This window comes from Drosophila biarmipes, unplaced genomic scaffold, assembly GCF_025231255.1.
Source record: "Drosophila biarmipes strain raj3 unplaced genomic scaffold, RU_DBia_V1.1 ptg000016l, whole genome shotgun sequence".
Taxonomy (NCBI): domain Eukaryota; kingdom Metazoa; phylum Arthropoda; class Insecta; order Diptera; family Drosophilidae; genus Drosophila; species Drosophila biarmipes.
Genome location: NW_026114534.1, coordinates 165,180 through 185,058, shown reverse-complemented (window position 1 = coordinate 185,058; position 19,879 = coordinate 165,180). Strand labels below are relative to the sequence as shown.

At 33.9% G+C, this 19,879-nt stretch overlaps 3 non-coding genes across 3 annotated transcripts; all 3 read left to right on the top strand.

Annotated features, from left to right (window-relative positions):
• The first annotated feature begins 5,576 nt into the window (after nucleotides 1–5,576).
• LOC127011918 (small subunit ribosomal RNA) lies at nucleotides 5,577–7,571 on the top strand. Its single transcript, XR_007765377.1, has one exon. It is a non-coding gene; the product is annotated as a small subunit ribosomal RNA (ribosomal RNA).
• Nucleotides 7,572–8,775: 1,204 nt separating this feature from the next.
• LOC127011915 (5.8S ribosomal RNA) lies at nucleotides 8,776–8,954 on the top strand. Its single transcript, XR_007765373.1, has one exon. It is a non-coding gene; the product is annotated as a 5.8S ribosomal RNA (ribosomal RNA).
• Nucleotides 8,955–9,356: 402 nt separating this feature from the next.
• LOC127011939 (large subunit ribosomal RNA) lies at nucleotides 9,357–13,327 on the top strand. Its single transcript, XR_007765398.1, has one exon. It is a non-coding gene; the product is annotated as a large subunit ribosomal RNA (ribosomal RNA).
• Nucleotides 13,328–19,879: the final 6,552 nt, after the last annotated feature.

Genomic DNA, 19,879 nt, shown 5'->3' with positions numbered 1-19,879 from the left:
AGTAAGCAGTCGAATGGGAGACAGCGTGTCCAAAAACACCTATAGGGAGGTGGTCGTTGGCGGACCTCTCCTCGTATTGGTCAAACTTATGATTTTGTCAATACTATATAAAACGCCAATCATATCCATATAAAATTGAATACAGTATATGGATATGAATAAAAAACCATACATAAATAAAAAAAAAATATGTATAAAAAATTATACATATATTTATATTAAGCAATCGTATGGATGTGGCTTATAGGTATAATACCTATAAGGCATAATAATGTATAATATAGCAAATATACATATAAAAGTGCATGAATTGTATAGATATGGCATATAAGTGACATATTTATGAGAATAGCTAGTAGAATTTCCCCATACACTACTAGCGAAATGAGATATTTATACCTAGTGAGGGCGGCACTAGTACTATAAATTGTGGCAAAATAAATCTTATGCAAATGCATAGGATTTTGTCAATACCGTACAAAAAACTAAGTAAAACGTATGGATATTGAAAAATAAATGGATTATATTCATAAAATACGAATATTTCTTGCATTCTCTTGTTATATGAGAGAATATCATACGGAGCGGGTAGCCCCTAGTATAGTAAGCAGTCGAATGGGAGACAGCGTGTCCAAAAACACCTATAGGGAGGTGGTCGTTGGCGGACCTCTCCTCGTATTGGTCAAACTTATGATTTTGTCAATACTATATAAAACGCCAATCATATCCATATAAAAGTGAATACAGTATATGGATATGAATAAAAAACCATACATAAATAAAAAAAAAATATGTATAAAAAATTATACATATATTTATATTAAGCAATCGTATGGATGTGGCTTATAGGTATAATACCTATAAGGCATAATAATGTATAATATAGCAAATATACATATAAAAGTGCATGAATTGTATAGATATGGCATATAAGTGACATATTTATGAGAATAGCTAGTAGAATTTGCCCATACACTACTAGCGAAATGAGATATTTATACCTAGTGAGGGCGGCACTAGTACTATAAATTGTGGCAAAATAAATCTTATGCAAATGCATAGGATTTTGTCAATACCGTACAAAAAACTAAGTAAAACGTATGGATATTGAAAAATAAATGGATTATATTCATAAAATACGAATATTTCTTGCATTCTCTTGTTATACGAGAGAATATCATACGGAGCGGGCAGCCCCTAGTATAGTAAGCAGTCGAATGGGAGACAGCGTGTCCAAAAACACCTATAGGGAGGTGGTCGTTGGCGGACCTCTCCTCGTATTGGTCAAACTTATGATTTTGTCAATACTATATAAAACGCCAAGCATATCCATATAAAAGTGAATACAGTATATGGATATGAATAAAAAACCATACATAAATAAAAAAAAATATGTATAAAAAATTATACATATATTTATATTAAGCAATCGTATGGATGTGGCTTATAGGTATAATACCTATAAGGCATAATAATGTATAATATAGCAAATATACATATAAAAGTGCATAAATTGTATAGATATGGCATAAAGAAGGCATTTATGAGAATAGCTAGTAGAATTTGCCCATACACTACTAGCGAAATGAGATATTTATACCTAGTGAGGGCGGCACTAGTACTATAAATTGTGGCAAAATAAATCTTATGCAAATGCATAGGATTTTGTCAATACCGTACAAAAAACTAAGTAAAACGTATGGATATTGAAAAATAAATGGATTATATTCATAAAATACGAATATTTCTTGCATTCTCTTGTTATACGAGAGAATATCATACGGAGCGGGCAGCCCCTAGTATAGTAAGCAGTCGAATGGGAGACAGCGTGTCCAAAAACACCTATAGGGAGGTGGTCGTTGGCGGACCTCTCCTCGTATTGGTCAAACTTATGATTTTGTCAATACTATATAAAACGCCAAGCATATCCATATAAAAGTGAATACAGTATATGGATATGAATAAAAAACCATACATAAATAAAAAAAAATATGTATAAAAAATTATACATATATTTATATTAAGCAATCGTATGGATGTGGCTTATAGGTATAATACCTATAAGGCATAATAATGTATAATATAGCAAATATACATATAAAAGTGCATGAATTGTATAGATATGGCATATAAGTGACATATTTATGAGAATAGCTAGTAGAATTTGCCCATACACTACTAGCGAAATGAGATATTTATACCTAGTGAGGGCGGCACTAGTACTATAAATTGTGGCAAAATAAATCTTATGCAAATGCATAGGATTTTGTCAATACCGTACAAAAAACTAAGTAAAACGTATGGATATTGAAAAATAAATGGATTATATTCATAAAATACGAATATTTCTTGCATTCTCTTGTTATATGAGAGAATATCATACGGAGCGGGTAGCCCCTAGTATAGTAAGCAGTCGAATGGGAGACAGCGTGTCCAAAAACACCTATAGGGAGGTGGTCGTTGGCGGACCTCTCCTCGTATTGGTCAAACTTATGATTTTGTCAATACTATATAAAACGCCAATCATATCCATATAAAAGTGAATACAGTATATGGATATGAATAAAAAACCATACATAAATAAAAAAAAATATGTATAAAAAATTATACATATATTTATATTAAGCAATCGTATGGATGTGGCTTATAGGTATAATACCTATAAGGCATAATAATGTATAATATAGCAAATATACATATAAAAGTGCATGAATTGTATAGATATGGCATATAAGTGACATATTTATGAGAATAGCTAGTAGAATTTGCCCATACACTACTAGCGAAATGAGATATTTATACCTAGTGAGGGCGGCACTAGTACTATAAATTGTGGCAAAATAAATCTTATGCAAATGCATAGGATTTTGTCAATACCGTACAAAAAACTAAGTAAAACGTATGGATATTGAAAAATAAATGGATTATATTCATAAAATACGAATATTTCTTGCATTCTCTTGTTATATGAGAGAATATCATACGGAGCGGGTAGCCCCTAGTATAGTAAGCAGTCGAATGGGAGACAGCGTGTCCAAAAACACCTATAGGGAGGTGGTCGTTGGCGGACCTCTCCTCGTATTGGTCAAACTTATGATTTTGTCAATACTATATAAAACGCCAATCATATCCATATAAAATTGAATACAGTATATGGATATGAATAAAAAACCATACATAAATAAAAAAAAAATATGTATAAAAAATTATACATATATTTATATTAAGCAATCGTATGGATGTGGCTTATAGGTATAATACCTATAAGGCATAATAATGTATAATATAGCAAATATACATATAAAAGTGCATGAATTGTATAGATATGGCATATAAGTGACATATTTATGAGAATAGCTAGTAGAATTTCCCCATACACTACTAGCGAAATGAGATATTTATACCTAGTGAGGGCGGCACTAGTACTATAAATTGTGGCAAAATAAATCTTATGCAAATGCATAGGATTTTGTCAATACCGTACAAAAAACTAAGTAAAACGTATGGATATTGAAAAATAAATGGATTATATTCATAAAATACGAATATTTCTTGCATTCTCTTGTTATATGAGAGAATATCATACGGAGCGGGTAGCCCCTAGTATAGTAAGCAGTCGAATGGGAGACAGCGTGTCCAAAAACACCTATAGGGAGGTGGTCGTTGGCGGACCTCTCCTCGTATTGGTCAAACTTATGATTTTGTCAATACTATATAAAACGCCAATCATATCCATATAAAAGTGAATACAGTATATGGATATGAATAAAAAACCATACATAAATAAAAAAAAAATATGTATAAAAAATTATACATATATTTATATTAAGCAATCGTATGGATGTGGCTTATAGGTATAATACCTATAAGGCATAATAATGTATAATATAGCAAATATACATATAAAAGTGCATGAATTGTATAGATATGGCATATAAGTGACATATTTATGAGAATAGCTAGTAGAATTTGCCCATACACTACTAGCGAAATGAGATATTTATACCTAGTGAGGGCGGCACTAGTACTATAAATTGTGGCAAAATAAATCTTATGCAAATGCATAGGATTTTGTCAATACCATACATAAACCGTATGGATATTGAGAAGTTAATAGATTACATCTATAATATGAGAAGTATTTTAGTATTCTTATTAAATAAGAGAATACTATAAGGGTGAGTGGCAAAGAGAATTGAATATACCCGAATGGGAGACAGCGTGTCCAAAAACTACTATAGGTGGTGTGGCAAATATGAGGAAGGCAATATATCCATATAATGAAAATAAAAGTGCGTTTTCTTATTATATAAGAGAACACTATATGGGTGAGTGGCAAAGTAAATTGAATATACCCGAATGGGAGACAGCGTGTCCAAAAACTACTATAGGTGGTGTGGCAAATATGAGGAAGGCAATATATCCATATAATGAAAATAAAAGTGCGTTTTCTTATTATATAAGAGAACACTATATGGGTGAGTGGCAAAGTAAATTGAATATACCCGAATGGGAGACAGCGTGTCCAAAAACTACTATAGGTGGTGTGGCAAATATGAGGAAGGCAATATATCCATATAATGAATATAAAAGTGCGTTGTCTTATTATATAAGAGAACACTATATGGGTGAGTGGCAAAGTAAATTGAATATACCCGAATGGGAGACAGCGTGTCCAAAAACTACTATAGGATGGTCAATGGGCCGGCCGTCTGCTATTGACATATGTCAGTAGAGAAGATATTATCCGTCAAATTTGTTTCTTTATTCATTTATTTGAATACGAGACTTGGCTCCGCGGTTAATATTTTAAGCCCAAAGATAATAACGTTGAAACAAAGGCCAAGTTTCTATTGTACATAGAATAACAAATTGTTTCCGAATTTTATCGTTAATTTTAGGAGGTAGGCTAACATGATTTATATTATATGTGTATTATTAAATAATAATAGTACATAAAAGTCTACCAAAGAAATATAAAAATGTAATTATGAATACATTTTCAATATTAATATCAACTTATATTGTTGATAATAAAAAATAGCTATTAAGAGAGTTATTTAAGAAATTATATAATATATAATAAAGAGTATATATATAAATAATATATAAGTATATATTATTTAAGAAATAAATATAGTAGTAATAATTATATATATACACTCGGTTCTATTTTATATATTACCAGAGACTTATATGGATATATATAGATAAATTTTAAATTTATCGTCAAAATACAAATGATTAACTCAATATCTTATATTGGTTAAACAAAAATTGTACATGTGTGGATACAATATATTATGTATGTCGAACAAAAATGATATTTTAGAATGAAATGTGCATATATAAAGAAAATATATGAAAAATAAATATTGTGTTTATAAAGAATATGATTCTTTTTGACATCAATAAAAACTTGTTATTATTAGTGGCGAAACAAGTATAAATTGGAAAACAAACGTATACGAATGCTATATAAAAATGGCCGTATTCGATAGAAATAAAATCTATAACAACATATATATTGCTAATTTCTATTCAAAAAATATGAATGAAATATGAATAAAAACATTATTCTGGTTGATCCTGCCAGTAGTTATATGCTTGTCTCAAAGATTAAGCCATGCATGTCTAAGTACACACGAATTAAAAGTGAAACCGCAAAAGGCTCATTATATCAGTTATGGTTCCTTAGATCGTTAACAGTTACTTGGATAACTGTGGTAATTCTAGAGCTAATACATGCAATTAAAACATGAACCTTATGGGACATGTGCTTTTATTAGGCTAAAACCAAGCGATCGCAAGATCGTTATATTGGTTGAACTCTAGATAACATGCAGATCGTATGGTCTTGTACCGACGACAGATCTTTCAAATGTCTGCCCTATCAACTTTTGATGGTAGTATCTAGGACTACCATGGTTGCAACGGGTAACGGGGAATCAGGGTTCGATTCCGGAGAGGGAGCCTGAGAAACGGCTACCACATCTAAGGAAGGCAGCAGGCGCGTAAATTACCCACTCCCAGCTCGGGGAGGTAGTGACGAAAAATAACAATACAGGACTCATATCCGAGGCCCTGTAATTGGAATGAGTACACTTTAAATCCTTTAACAAGGACCAATTGGAGGGCAAGTCTGGTGCCAGCAGCCGCGGTAATTCCAGCTCCAATAGCGTATATTAAAGTTGTTGCGGTTAAAACGTTCGTAGTTGAACTTGTGCTTCATACGGGTAGTACAACTTACAATTGTGGTTAGTACTATACCTTTATGTATGTAAGCGTATTACCGGTGGAGTTCTTACATGTGCTTAGATACTTGTATTTTTTCATATGTTCCTCCTATTTAAAAACCTGCATTAGTGCTCTTAAACGAGTGTTATTGTGGGCCGGTACAATTACTTTGAACAAATTAGAGTGCTTAAAGCAGGCTTCAAATGCCTGAATATTCTGTGCATGGGATAATGAAATAAGACCTCTGTTCTGCTTTCATTGGTTTTCAGATCAAGAGGTAATGATTAATAGAAGCAGTTTGGGGGCATTAGTATTACGACGCGAGAGGTGAAATTCTTGGACCGTCGTAAGACTAACTTAAGCGAAAGCATTTGCCAAAGATGTTTTCATTAATCAAGAACGAAAGTTAGAGGTTCGAAGGCGATCAGATACCGCCCTAGTTCTAACCATAAACGATGCCAGCTAGCAATTGGGTGTAGCTACTTTTATGGCTCTCTCAGTCGCTTCCCGGGAAACCAAAGCTTTTGGGCTCCGGGGGAAGTATGGTTGCAAAGCTGAAACTTAAAGGAATTGACGGAAGGGCACCACCAGGAGTGGAGCCTGCGGCTTAATTTGACTCAACACGGGAAAACTTACCAGGTCCGAACATAAGTGTGTAAGACAGATTGATAGCTCTTTCTCGAATCTATGGGTGGTGGTGCATGGCCGTTCTTAGTTCGTGGAGTGATTTGTCTGGTTAATTCCGATAACGAACGAGACTCAAATATATTAAATAGATATCTTCAGGATTATGGTGTTGAAGCTTATATAGCCTTCATTCATGGTGGCAGTAAAATGTTTATTGTGTTTGAATGTGTTTATATAAGTGGAGCCGTACCTGTTGGTTTGTCCCATTATAAGGACACTAGCTTCTTAAATGGACAAATTGCGTCTAGCAATAATGAGATTGAGCAATAACAGGTCTGTGATGCCCTTAGATGTCCTGGGCTGCGCGCGCGCTACAATGAAAGTATCAACGTGTATTTCCTAGACCGAGAGGTCCGGGTAAACCGCTGAACCACTTTCATGCTTGGGATTGTGAACTGAAACTGTTCACATGAACTTGGAATTCCCAGTAAGTGTGAGTCATTAACTCGCATTGATTACGTCCCTGCCCTTTGTACACACCGCCCGTCGCTACTACCGATTGAATTATTTAGTGAGGTCTCCGGACGTGATCACTGTGACGCCTTGCGTGTTACGGTTGTTTCGCAAAAGTTGACCGAACTTGATTATTTAGAGGAAGTAAAAGTCGTAACAAGGTTTCCGTAGGTGAACCTGCGGAAGGATCATTAATGTTTTAATATCCTTACCGTTAATAAAATATTTGTTTATATTATAATAAATACATTATAGTATTACAAATAAAATATGAATTGCCAAAATGTATATGAGATCTATTATAGATCAAATGAAATTTCGAACAAGCAAATCGAAATAATGCAAATATTAAAATTATATATTGTATTTAATACATATGAGAGAAATTAATAAGCAGCCAAAGCAAACAAATAAAAATTCGAACAAGCAAATCGAATTATTAAAATAATAATATTAAATTATTATTGTATATCCTTACCGTTAATAAAATATTTGTTTATATTATAATAAATACATTATAATAATACAAATAAAATATGAATTGCCAAAATGTATAATGAGATCTAATATAGATCAAATAAAATTTCGAACAAGCAAATCGAAATAATGCAAATATTAAAATTATATATTGTATTTAATACATATGAGAGAAATAATAAGCAGCCAAAGCAAACAAATAAAAATTCGAACAAGCAAATCGAATTATTAAAATAATAATATTAAATTATTATTGTATATCCTTACCGTTAATAAAATATTTGTTTATATTATAATAAATACATTATAGTAATACAAATAAAATATGAATTGCCAAAATGTATATGATCTAATATAGATCAAATGAAATTTCGAACAAGCAAATCGAAATAATGCAAATATTAAAATTATATATTGTATTTAATACATATGAGAGAAATAATAAGCAGCCAAATCAAACAAATAAAAATTCGAACAAGCAAATCGAATTATTAAAATAATAATATTAAATTATTATTGTATATAAACACAATTAAAATACTGTGTGTATATGGACCATAATATACACGCGTTGCGATATGTATTGTTCATCTCAGTTATGCGCATACATTGGATAATGCAACAACCTAAAATGTACAATGTTGTACCTGGTTTTATACAGGTTAATGTTTTATATAAATTTCAATTTATATCGCTAAAAAAGTATTAATATATATATATATATATTTATTTACAATAAATGCAATTTAAAAAGAAATACTTTGATATATATTGGTTATATAAAACTAAGACATTTCGCAGCATTCGTTTTAGGTATAAAAATAAATTTATTGAAGGAATTGATATATGCCAGTAAAATGGTGTATTTTTAATTTCTTTCAATAAAAACATATTTGACAAAATTAAGAAACCAATTTATAAAACTCTAAGCGGTGGATCACTCGGCTCATGGGTCGATGAAGAACGCAGCAAACTGTGCGTCATCGTGTGAACTGCAGGACACATGAACATCGACATTTTGAACGCATATCGCAGTCCATGCTGTTATGTACTTTAATTAATTTTATAGTGCTGCTTGGACTACATATGGTTGAGGGTTGTAAGACTATGCTAATTAAGTTGCTTATACAAATTTTATAATGAAATTTTATAAGCATATGGTATATTATTGGATAATAATAATTTAATTATTTTATTCATAATATTAAAAAATATATGAAAAACATTATCTCACATTAGTAAATAATTTGAATGTGAAAAACGAAGAGAAATATTTTCTTTTTCAATCAAATGATACTGAGAAATGTCTAGCATAAAAATTTATCTAGAATTGTCTCTTATTAATGATTAGAAAATAGAAAACCGTTGACAATATTATTATTCTTCGTTGATTCGTTAAATCAAACAAATGCCATTTATATACAGATATTATTAATATAACGAATTTAATAAAATGTTTTATCATTATATATAAAGAATTAATTGCATATAAAAGTTATACACAACCTCAACTCATATGGGACTACCCCCTGAATTTAAGCATATTAATTAGGGGAGGAAAAGAAACTAACAAGGATTTTCTTAGTAGCGGCGAGCGAAAAGAAATCAGTTCAGCACTAAGTCACTTTGTCTATATGGCAAATGTGAGATGCAGTGTATGGAGCGTCAATATTCTAGTATGAGAAATTAACGATTTAAGTCCTTCTTAAATGAGGCCATTTACCCATAGAGGGTGCCAGGCCCGTATAACGTTAATGATTACTAGATGATGTTTCCAAAGAGTCGTGTTGCTTGATAGTGCAGCACTAAGTGGGTGGTAAACTCCATCTAAAACTAAATATAACCATGAGACCGATAGTAAACAAGTACCGTGAGGGAAAGTTGAAAAGAACTCTGAATAGAGAGTTAAACAGTACGTGAAACTGCTTAGAGGTTAAGCCCGATGAACCTGAATATCCGTTATGGAAAATTCATCATTAGAATTGTAATATTTAAACAATATTATGATAATAGTGTGCATTTTTTCCATATAAGGACATTGTAATCTATTAGCATACCAAATTTATCATAAAATATAACTTATAGTTTATTCAAATTAATTTGCTTGCATTTTAACACAGAATAAATGTTATTAATTTGATAAAGTGCTGATAGATTTATATGAATACAGTGCGTTAATTTTTCGGAATTATATAATGGCATAATTATCATTGATTTTTGTGTTTATTATATGCACTTGTAGGATTAACAATGCGAAAGATTCAGGATACCTTCGGGACCCGTCTTGAAACACGGACCAAGGAGTCTAACATATGTGCAAGTTATTGGGATATAAACCTAATAGCGTAATTAACTTGACTAATAATGGGATTAGTTTTTTAACTATTTATAGCTAATTAACACAATCCCGGGGCGTTCTATATAGTTATGTATAATGATATTTATATTATTTATGCCTCTAACTGGAACGTACCTTGAGCATATATGCTGTGACCCGAAAGATGGTGAACTATACTTGATCAGGTTGAAGTCAGGGGAAACCCTGATGGAAGACCGAAACAGTTCTGACGTGCAAATCGATTGTCAGAATTGAGTATAGGGGCGAAAGACCAATCGAACCATCTAGTAGCTGGTTCCTTCCGAAGTTTCCCTCAGGATAGCTGGTGCATTTTAATATTATATAAAATAATCTTATCTGGTAAAGCGAATGATTAGAGGCCTTAGGGTCGAAACGATCTTAACCTATTCTCAAACTTTAAATGGGTAAGAACCTTAACTTTCTTGATATGAAGTTCAAGGTTATGATATAATGTGCCCAGTGGGCCACTTTTGGTAAGCAGAACTGGCGCTGTGGGATGAACCAAACGTAATGTTACGGTGCCCAAATTAACAACTCATGCAGATACCATGAAAGGCGTTGGTTGCTTAAAACAGCAGGACGGTGATCATGGAAGTCGAAATCCGCTAAGGAGTGTGTAACAACTCACCTGCCGAAGCAACTAGCCCTTAAAATGGATGGCGCTTAAGTTGTATACCTATACATTACCGCTAAAGTAGATGATTTATATTACTTGTAATATAAATTTTGAAACTTTAGTGAGTAGGAAGGTACAATGGTATGCGTAGAAGTGTTTGGCGTAAGCCTGCATGGAGCTGCCATTGGTACAGATCTTGGTGGTAGTAGCAAATAATCGAATGAGACCTTGGAGGACTGAAGTGGAGAAGGGTTTCGTGTGAACAGTGGTTGATCACGAGTTAGTCGGTCCTAAGTTCAAGGCGAAAGCCGAAAATTTTCAAGTAAAATACAAATGCCAAACAAATATATATATTATATAAAATCTAGCTAAATTAATATACTTGAATAATTTTGAACGAAAGGGAATACGGTTCCAATTCCGTAACCTGTTGAGTATCCGTTTGTTATTAAATATGGGCCTCGTGCTCATCCTGGCAACAGGAACGACCATAAAGAAGCCGTCGAGAGATATCGGAAGAGTTTTCTTTTCTGTTTTATAGCCGTACTACCATGGAAGTCTTTCGCAGAGAGATATGGTAGATGGGCTAGAAGAGCATGACATATACTGTTGTGTCGATATTTTCTCCTCGGACCTTGAAAATTTATGGTGGGGACACGCAAACTTCTCAACAGGCCGTACCAATATCCGCAGCTGGTCTCCAAGGTGAAGAGTCTCTAGTCGATAGAATAATGTAGGTAAGGGAAGTCGGCAAATTAGATCCGTAACTTCGGGATAAGGATTGGCTCTGAAGATTGAGATAGTCGGGCTTGATTGGGAAACAATAACATGGTTTATGTGCTCGTTCTGGGTAAATAGAGTTTCTAGCATTTATGTTAGTTACTTGTTCCCCGGATAGTTTAGTTACGTAGCCAATTGTGGAACTTTCTTGCTAAAATTTTTAAGAATACTAATTGGGTTAAACCAATTAGTTCTTATTAATTATAACGATTATCAATTAACAATCAATTCAGAACTGGCACGGACTTGGGGAATCCGACTGTCTAATTAAAACAAAGCATTGTGATGGCCCTAGCGGGTGTTGACACAATGTGATTTCTGCCCAGTGCTCTGAATGTCAAAGTGAAGAAATTCAAGTAAGCGCGGGTCAACGGCGGGAGTAACTATGACTCTCTTAAGGTAGCCAAATGCCTCGTCATCTAATTAGTGACGCGCATGAATGGATTAACGAGATTCCTACTGTCCCTATCTACTATCTAGCGAAACCACAGCCAAGGGAACGGGCTTGGAATAATTAGCGGGGAAAGAAGACCCTTTTGAGCTTGACTCTAATCTGGCAGTGTAAGGAGACATAAGAGGTGTAGAATAAGTGGGAGATATTAGACCTCGGTTTGGTATCGCCAATGAAATACCACTACTCTTATTGTTTCCTTACTTACTTGATTAAATGGAACGTGTATCATTTCCTAGCCATTATACGGATATATTTATTATATCTTATGGTATTGGGTTTTGATGCAAGCTTCTTGATCAAAGTATCACGAGTTTGTTATATAATCGCAAACAAATTCTTTAATAAAACGGTGCATTTATGTATTTTTGATTTGAAAATTTGGTATAACTCCAATTACTCAGGTATGATCCAATTCAAGGACATTGCCAGGTAGGGAGTTTGACTGGGGCGGTACATCTCTCAAATAATAACGGAGGTGTCCCAAGGCCAGCTCAGTGCGGACAGAAACCACACATAGAGCAAAAGGGCAAATGCTGACTTGATCTCGGTGTTCAGTACACACAGGGACAGCAAAAGCTCGGCCTATCGATCCTTTTGGTTTAAAGAGTTTTTAACAAGAGGTGTCAGAAAAGTTACCATAGGGATAACTGGCTTGTGGCGGCCAAGCGTTCATAGCGACGTCGCTTTTTGATCCTTCGATGTCGGCTCTTCCTATCATTGTGAAGCAAAATTCACCAAGCGTTGGATTGTTCACCCATGCAAGGGAACGTGAGCTGGGTTTAGACCGTCGTGAGACAGGTTAGTTTTACCCTACTAATGACAAAACGTTGTTGCGACAGCATTCCTGCGTAGTACGAGAGGAACCGCAGGTACGGACCAATGGCACAATACTTGTTCGAGCGAACAGTGGTATGACGCTACGTCCGTTGGATTATGCCTGAACGCCTCTAAGGTCGTATCCGTGCTGGACTGCAATGATAAATAAGGGGCAATTTGCATTGTATGGCTTCTAAACCATTTAAAGTTTATAATTTACTTTTTAAACGACAATGGATGTGATGCCAATGTAATTTGTAACATAGTAAATTGGGAGGATCTTTGATCACCTGATGCCGCGCTAGTTACATATAAAAGCATTATTTAATACAATGACAAAGCCTAGAATCAATTGTAAACGACTTTTGTAACAGGCAAGGTGTTGTAAGTGGTTGAGCAGCTGCCATACTGCGATCCACTGAAGCTTATCCTTTGCTTGATGATTCGATAATAAAATTGCATAATTTATTTGTTGTGTTGAACTTCTTATATAAAGTTCAACCAACAATCTATTTGTATGCATTGATTGTTTGCTTGGCTTTGTGGCGAATTTTTAATCCTTTATATATTACATTCCTAAGGTCTAGATTTTCAAGTAAGAGACCAATTTGATTAACATATCAATATAAGTACAACTCGACCATCTAATAATAACAATATGAATCGTCATCTTATTAGTGACGCGAAGATTGGCAAACATATAATATAAAAATATTCCTAAGGTCTAGATTTTCAAGTAAGAGACCAATTTGATTAACATATCAATATAAGTACAACTCGACCATCTAATAATAATATGAATCGTCATCTTATTAGTGACGCGAAGATTGGCAAACATATAATATAAAAATATTCCTAAGGTCTAGATTTTCAAGTAAGAGACCAATTTGATTAACATATCAATATAAGTACAACTCGACCATCTAATAATAACAATATGAATCGTCATCTTATTAGTGACGCGAAGATTGGCAAACATATAATATAAAAATATTCCTAAGGTCTAGATTTTCAAGTAAGAGACCAATTTGATTAACATATCAATATAAGTACAACTCGACCATCTAATAATAACAATATGAATCGTCATCTTATTAGTGACGCGAAGATTGGCAAACATATAATATAAAAATATTCCTAAGGTCTAGATTTTCAAGTAAGAGACCAATTTGATTAACATATCAATATAAGTACAACTCGACCATCTAATAATAACAATATGAATCGTCATCTTATTAGTGACGCGAAGATTGGCAAACATATAATATAAAAATATTCCTAAGGTCTAGATTTTCAAGTAAGAGACCAATTTGATTAACATATCAATATAAGTACAACTCGACCATCTAATAATAACAATATGAATCGTCATCTTTTTAGTGACGCGAAGATTGGCAAACATATAATATAAAAATATTCCTAAGGTCTAGAATCTTAAGCAATAGACCAATTCAACTAAGAGTTGACATATAAAAATATGTTCCTTTTAATGTTAGCAAAATTTTATCGTCACATACTGTTAGTGACGCGAACGTTTTTTTCTCCATGTTTATATGAATGTTTATTCAAAGGTAGAAAGGCAGGATCGTTATTTTATAAGTGAAGCGATAAAAAAATATTATGCAATAGGACATCTATTTATAAATATTTTTAAGTCTTAGAAATTCAAGTAAAGAGATTCAAGAAATTCATTCAACTTAGAGCGCACATATAATTAAAACTATTCCTGAGGTTTAGAAACCAAATTAAATAAAGAGGACATATAAACGTATGTGGTATTTTGATGGTAGTAAAAATGTATCGCGATATTATTAGTGACGCGACCAATTTTTATACTCTTTGCTCCATGTGCAAATATATCTAGTGTTTAGATAGTCAATTAAAAATGACAATTTTAACTAAAAGACTTAAAAAAGTGTTTGTCAAACTTATAATTTTGTCAATACTATATAAAACGCCAATCATATCCTTATAAAAGTAAATACGGTATATGGTTATAAATACAAAACCATATATAAATAAAAAAATGAAATCGTATGTATATGGCTTATAGGTATAATACCTATAAGGCATAATAATGTATAATATTAGCAAATATACATATAAAAGTGCATAAATTGTATAGATATGGCATAAAGAAGGCATTTATGAGAATAGCTAGTAGAATTTGCCCATACACTACTAGCGAAATGAGATATTTATACCTAGTGAGGGCGGCACTAGTACTATAAATTGTGGCAAAATAAATCTTATGCAAATGCATAGGATTTTGTCAATACCGTACAAAAAACTAAGTAAAACGTATGGATATTGAAAAATAAATGGATTATATTCATAAAATACGAATATTTCTTGCATTCTCTTGTTATATGAGAGAATATCATACGGAGCGGGTAGCCCCTAGTATAGTAAGCAGTCGAATGGGAGACAGCGTGTCCAAAAACACCTATAGGGAGGTGGTCGTTGGCGGACCTCTCCTCGTATTGGTCAAACTTATGATTTTGTCAATACTATATAAAACGCCAATCATATCCATATAAAAGTGAATACAGTATATGGATATGAATAAAAAACCATACATAAATAAAAAAAAATATGTATAAAAAATTATACATATATTTATATTAAGCAATCGTATGGATGTGGCTTATAGGTATAATACCTATAAGGCATAATAATGTATAATATAGCAAATATACATATAAAAGTGCATGAATTGTATAGATATGGCATATAAGTGACATATTTATGAGAATAGCTAGTAGAATTTGCCCATACACTACTAGCGAAATGAGATATTTATACCTAGTGAGGGCGGCACTAGTACTATAAATTGTGGCAAAATAAATCTTATGCAAATGCATAGGATTTTGTCAATACCGTACAAAAAACTAAGTAAAACGTATGGATATTGAAAAATAAATGGATTATATTCATAAAATACGAATATTTCTTGCATTCTCTTGTTATATGAGAGAATATCATACGGAGCGGGTAGCCCCTAGTATAGTAAGCAGTCGAATGGGAGACAGCGTGTCCAAAAACACCTATAGGGAGGTGGTCGTTGGCGGACCTCTCCTCGTATTGGTCAAACTTATGATTTTGTCAATACTATATAAAACGCCAATCATATCCATATAAAAGTGAATACAGTATATGGATATGAATAAAAAACCATACATAAATAAAAAAAAATATGTATAAAAAATTATACATATATTTATATTAAGCAATCGTATGGATGTGGCTTATAGGTATAATACCTATAAGGCATAATAATGTATAATATAGCAAATATACATATAAAAGTGCATGAATTGTATAGATATGGCATATAAGTGACATATTTATGAGAATAGCTAGTAGAATTTGCCCATACACTACTAGCGAAATGAGATATTTATACCTAGTGAGGGCGGCACTAGTACTATAAATTGTGGCAAAATAAATCTTATGCAAATGCATAGGATTTTGTCAATACCGTACAAAAAACTAAGTAAAACGTATGGATATTGAAAAATAAATGGATTATATTCATAAAATACGAATATTTCTTGCATTCTCTTGTTATATGAGAGAATATCATACGGAGCGGGTAGCCCCTAGTATAGTAAGCAGTCGAATGGGAGACAGCGTGTCCAAAAACACCTATAGGGAGGTGGTCGTTGGCGGACCTCTCCTCGTATTGGTCAAACTTATGATTTTGTCAATACTATATAAAACGCCAATCATATCCATATAAAAGTGAATACAGTATATGGATATGAATAAAAAACCATACATAAATAAAAAAAAATATGTATAAAAAATTATACATATATTTATATTAAGCAATCGTATGGATGTGGCTTATAGGTATAATACCTATAAGGCATAATAATGTATAATATAGCAAATATACATATAAAAGTGCATGAATTGTATAGATATGGCATATAAGTGACATATTTATGAGAATAGCTAGTAGAATTTGCCCATACACTACTAGCGAAATGAGATATTTATACCTAGTGAGGGCGGCACTAGTACTATAAATTGTGGCAAAATAAATCTTATGCAAATGCATAGGATTTTGTCAATACCATACATAAACCGTATGGATATTGAGAAGTTAATAGATTACATCTATAATATGAGAAGTATTTTAGTATTCTTATTAAATAAGAGAATACTATAAGGGTGAGTGGCAAAGAGAATTGAATATACCCGAATGGGAGACAGCGTGTCCAAAAACTACTATAGGTGGTGTGGCAAATATGAGGAAGGCAATATATCCATATAATGAAAATAAAAGTGCGTTTTCTTATTATATAAGAGAACACTATATGGGTGAGTGGCAAAGTAAATTGAATATACCCGAATGGGAGACAGCGTGTCCAAAAACTACTATAGGTGGTGTGGCAAATATGAGGAAGGCAATATATCCATATAATGAAAATAAAAGTGCGTTTTCTTATTATATAAGAGAACACTATATGGGTGAGTGGCAAAGTAAATTGAATATACCCGAATGGGAGACAGCGTGTCCAAAAACTACTATAGGTGGTGTGGCAAATATGAGGAAGGCAATATATCCATATAATGAATATAAAAGTGCGTTGTCTTATTATATAAGAGAACACTATATGGGTGAGTGGCAAAGTAAATTGAATATACCCGAATGGGAGACAGCGTGTCCAAAAACTACTATAGGATGGTCAATGGGCCGGCCGTCTGCTATTGACATATGTCAGTAGAGAAGATATTATCCGTCAAATTTGTTTCTTTATTCATTTATTTGAATACGAGACTTGGCTCCGCGGTTAATATTTTAAGCCCAAAGATAATAACGTTGAAACAAAGGCCAAGTTTCTATTGTACATAGAATAACAAATTGTTTCCGAATTTTATCGTTAATTTTAGGAGGTAGGCTAACATGATTTATATTATATGTGTATTATTAAATAATAATAGTACATAAAAGTCTACCAAAGAAATATAAAAATGTAATTATGAATACATTTTCAATATTAATATCAACTTATATTGTTGATAATAAAAAATAGCTATTAAGAGAGTTATTTAAGAAATTATATAATATATAATAAAGAGTATATAAATTATAGATTTAATGGGGGTTAGCTGGCGGGCAGGTCCCACGCAGTAGTCACTAATTGTTATATAATACAGATCGGCTGGCGGGCAGGTCCCACGCAGCAGTCACTAATATCAGTCCCAATTCTTATGGGACGGGTGTTGGATCCAGGGGGGATCACGCGTACTTGGTGTTGGTGATTCTTGAGGAGCCGGCTGGCTACTCCTATCCACTGAAGATTAGGAAGTTTACGTTGGAAGGGTGACTGCCCTTCTTTACCTGCTGGCCTAGAGACTCAGTCAGTATATTTTAATTAAAGATTTAACGGCTAAGTGCCGGAGTTTCATTAATAGGAGCTGGTGCTCTTTATTTATTGAATATCCTATATGAACTGAACTTAAGAATTAACAAAGGCTCATGCATGACCGGATGCCCGTGGCAGACCGCTGACCATGCACATTTTGCAGAAGTCATACGTTCGCTGTCAGCCAATGGGACAAAGCCACGGCCCATATGTTGGCACAATATGTTGGCTCAGCACTTGGGCTCATTAGGGTGGACCTCAAATTGAGGCGAACCATACACGAGTGGTATAAGAAGTGTAATAATAATATAATAATAGTGATTAATATTAATAAAGGGAATATGAATTGGCCTGCTCAGCCCAAGTTGGGAGTTGGTTGTTAACTACTCCCCCCTTTAAATTAGACGCCGTCCTCGGTGACAGCCAATTCGTCGATGGACTTTCGTAATCGGGATGCCTCTCGTTTGCGCCTGCAGTGATGTTGGAGCAGGACCAGGCCGCATAATGTAAAGCTGACGGCAACTCCCGCGGCGAACCACATCTTAGGTGCACCTCCCGCCGACACGTCATCTCTGAGTTCCTGCATCAGACGCAGGTTGTGCTCGTTCATCCGTTGCAGTAATGGCAAACTCAATATGTGATCATGTCCCGTTATGTTGATTAATGGGGAGGCCGCGATCCCTGGGCTCTTTTTCACAGAGAAGCCGAGGTTCAAAAACACGGAGTCATTAACCACCGCCTTCCTTTCGAAAGTAATAAGGTGGGTCCCTATTATGGTTGTTGGGGGACCGTCATCGATGGTGATCCTCGTGAGTTTTTCATTGACGATCATTATTCCGTCGTCCACGATTGTAAGTGGTTCCAGATTACTGGGCCGCGTCCGGCATGTAGCCGCCCCGCCTGCATGTAATTGCCTGGCGCAGGTGTCGTGCGGCGCCTTTTTACAAAATGTGGCCAAGTTGGTGGAGGCGCAGTCGGAAACTGCTAGGACTTCGTCGTCGCATTCCGCCACGCTGTTATCTTCTATTTGTAGAATAGTATGGTAGTGCGCGACCGGGAAGAGCAGGACTTTTTTACAAATACGCTTAACTTTAGGATACTGAACTAAGACATGGATAAAGACATTAGATTGAAAAATTTTAATCTTAGATACAGCCATAAGACTGACTATGGGGACCTCTGTGAGCTGTTCGTCAAAGATAGATTTAAGGTCATTGTGATTAAATATAACCGGATTTATAATGTTGTTCTTGGCAAGTGTGATTGTGAGCATGCAATTTTGTAATTCTGAAATGAGGATTCTATTCCTGGCTAGAAGTGTTTCGAAAAGGTGGCCGGAGTCAACTAACCCGTCCCTTTTTTCCTTGAGGATTTTATTTACTGTATCTGTAAGTTGGTTAATGTGTTTCTGTGTTTCTGTATTGATTACAACCTGCCTATTGTTTGCTTCGATCAGCGCTGCTTCGTTAGTCTTAATTCTATAGAGGTCCTCCGCGTCGGGCGTGCCTGCCACGACCTTAAGTGCAGTGCCCAGGAAATCTAGGCTCCTGGCCATTCTATGGTGCACGGTTAATTCATCCAGAATGTTCTGGGCATGATCGACGTCCACTTCCAATAACTTC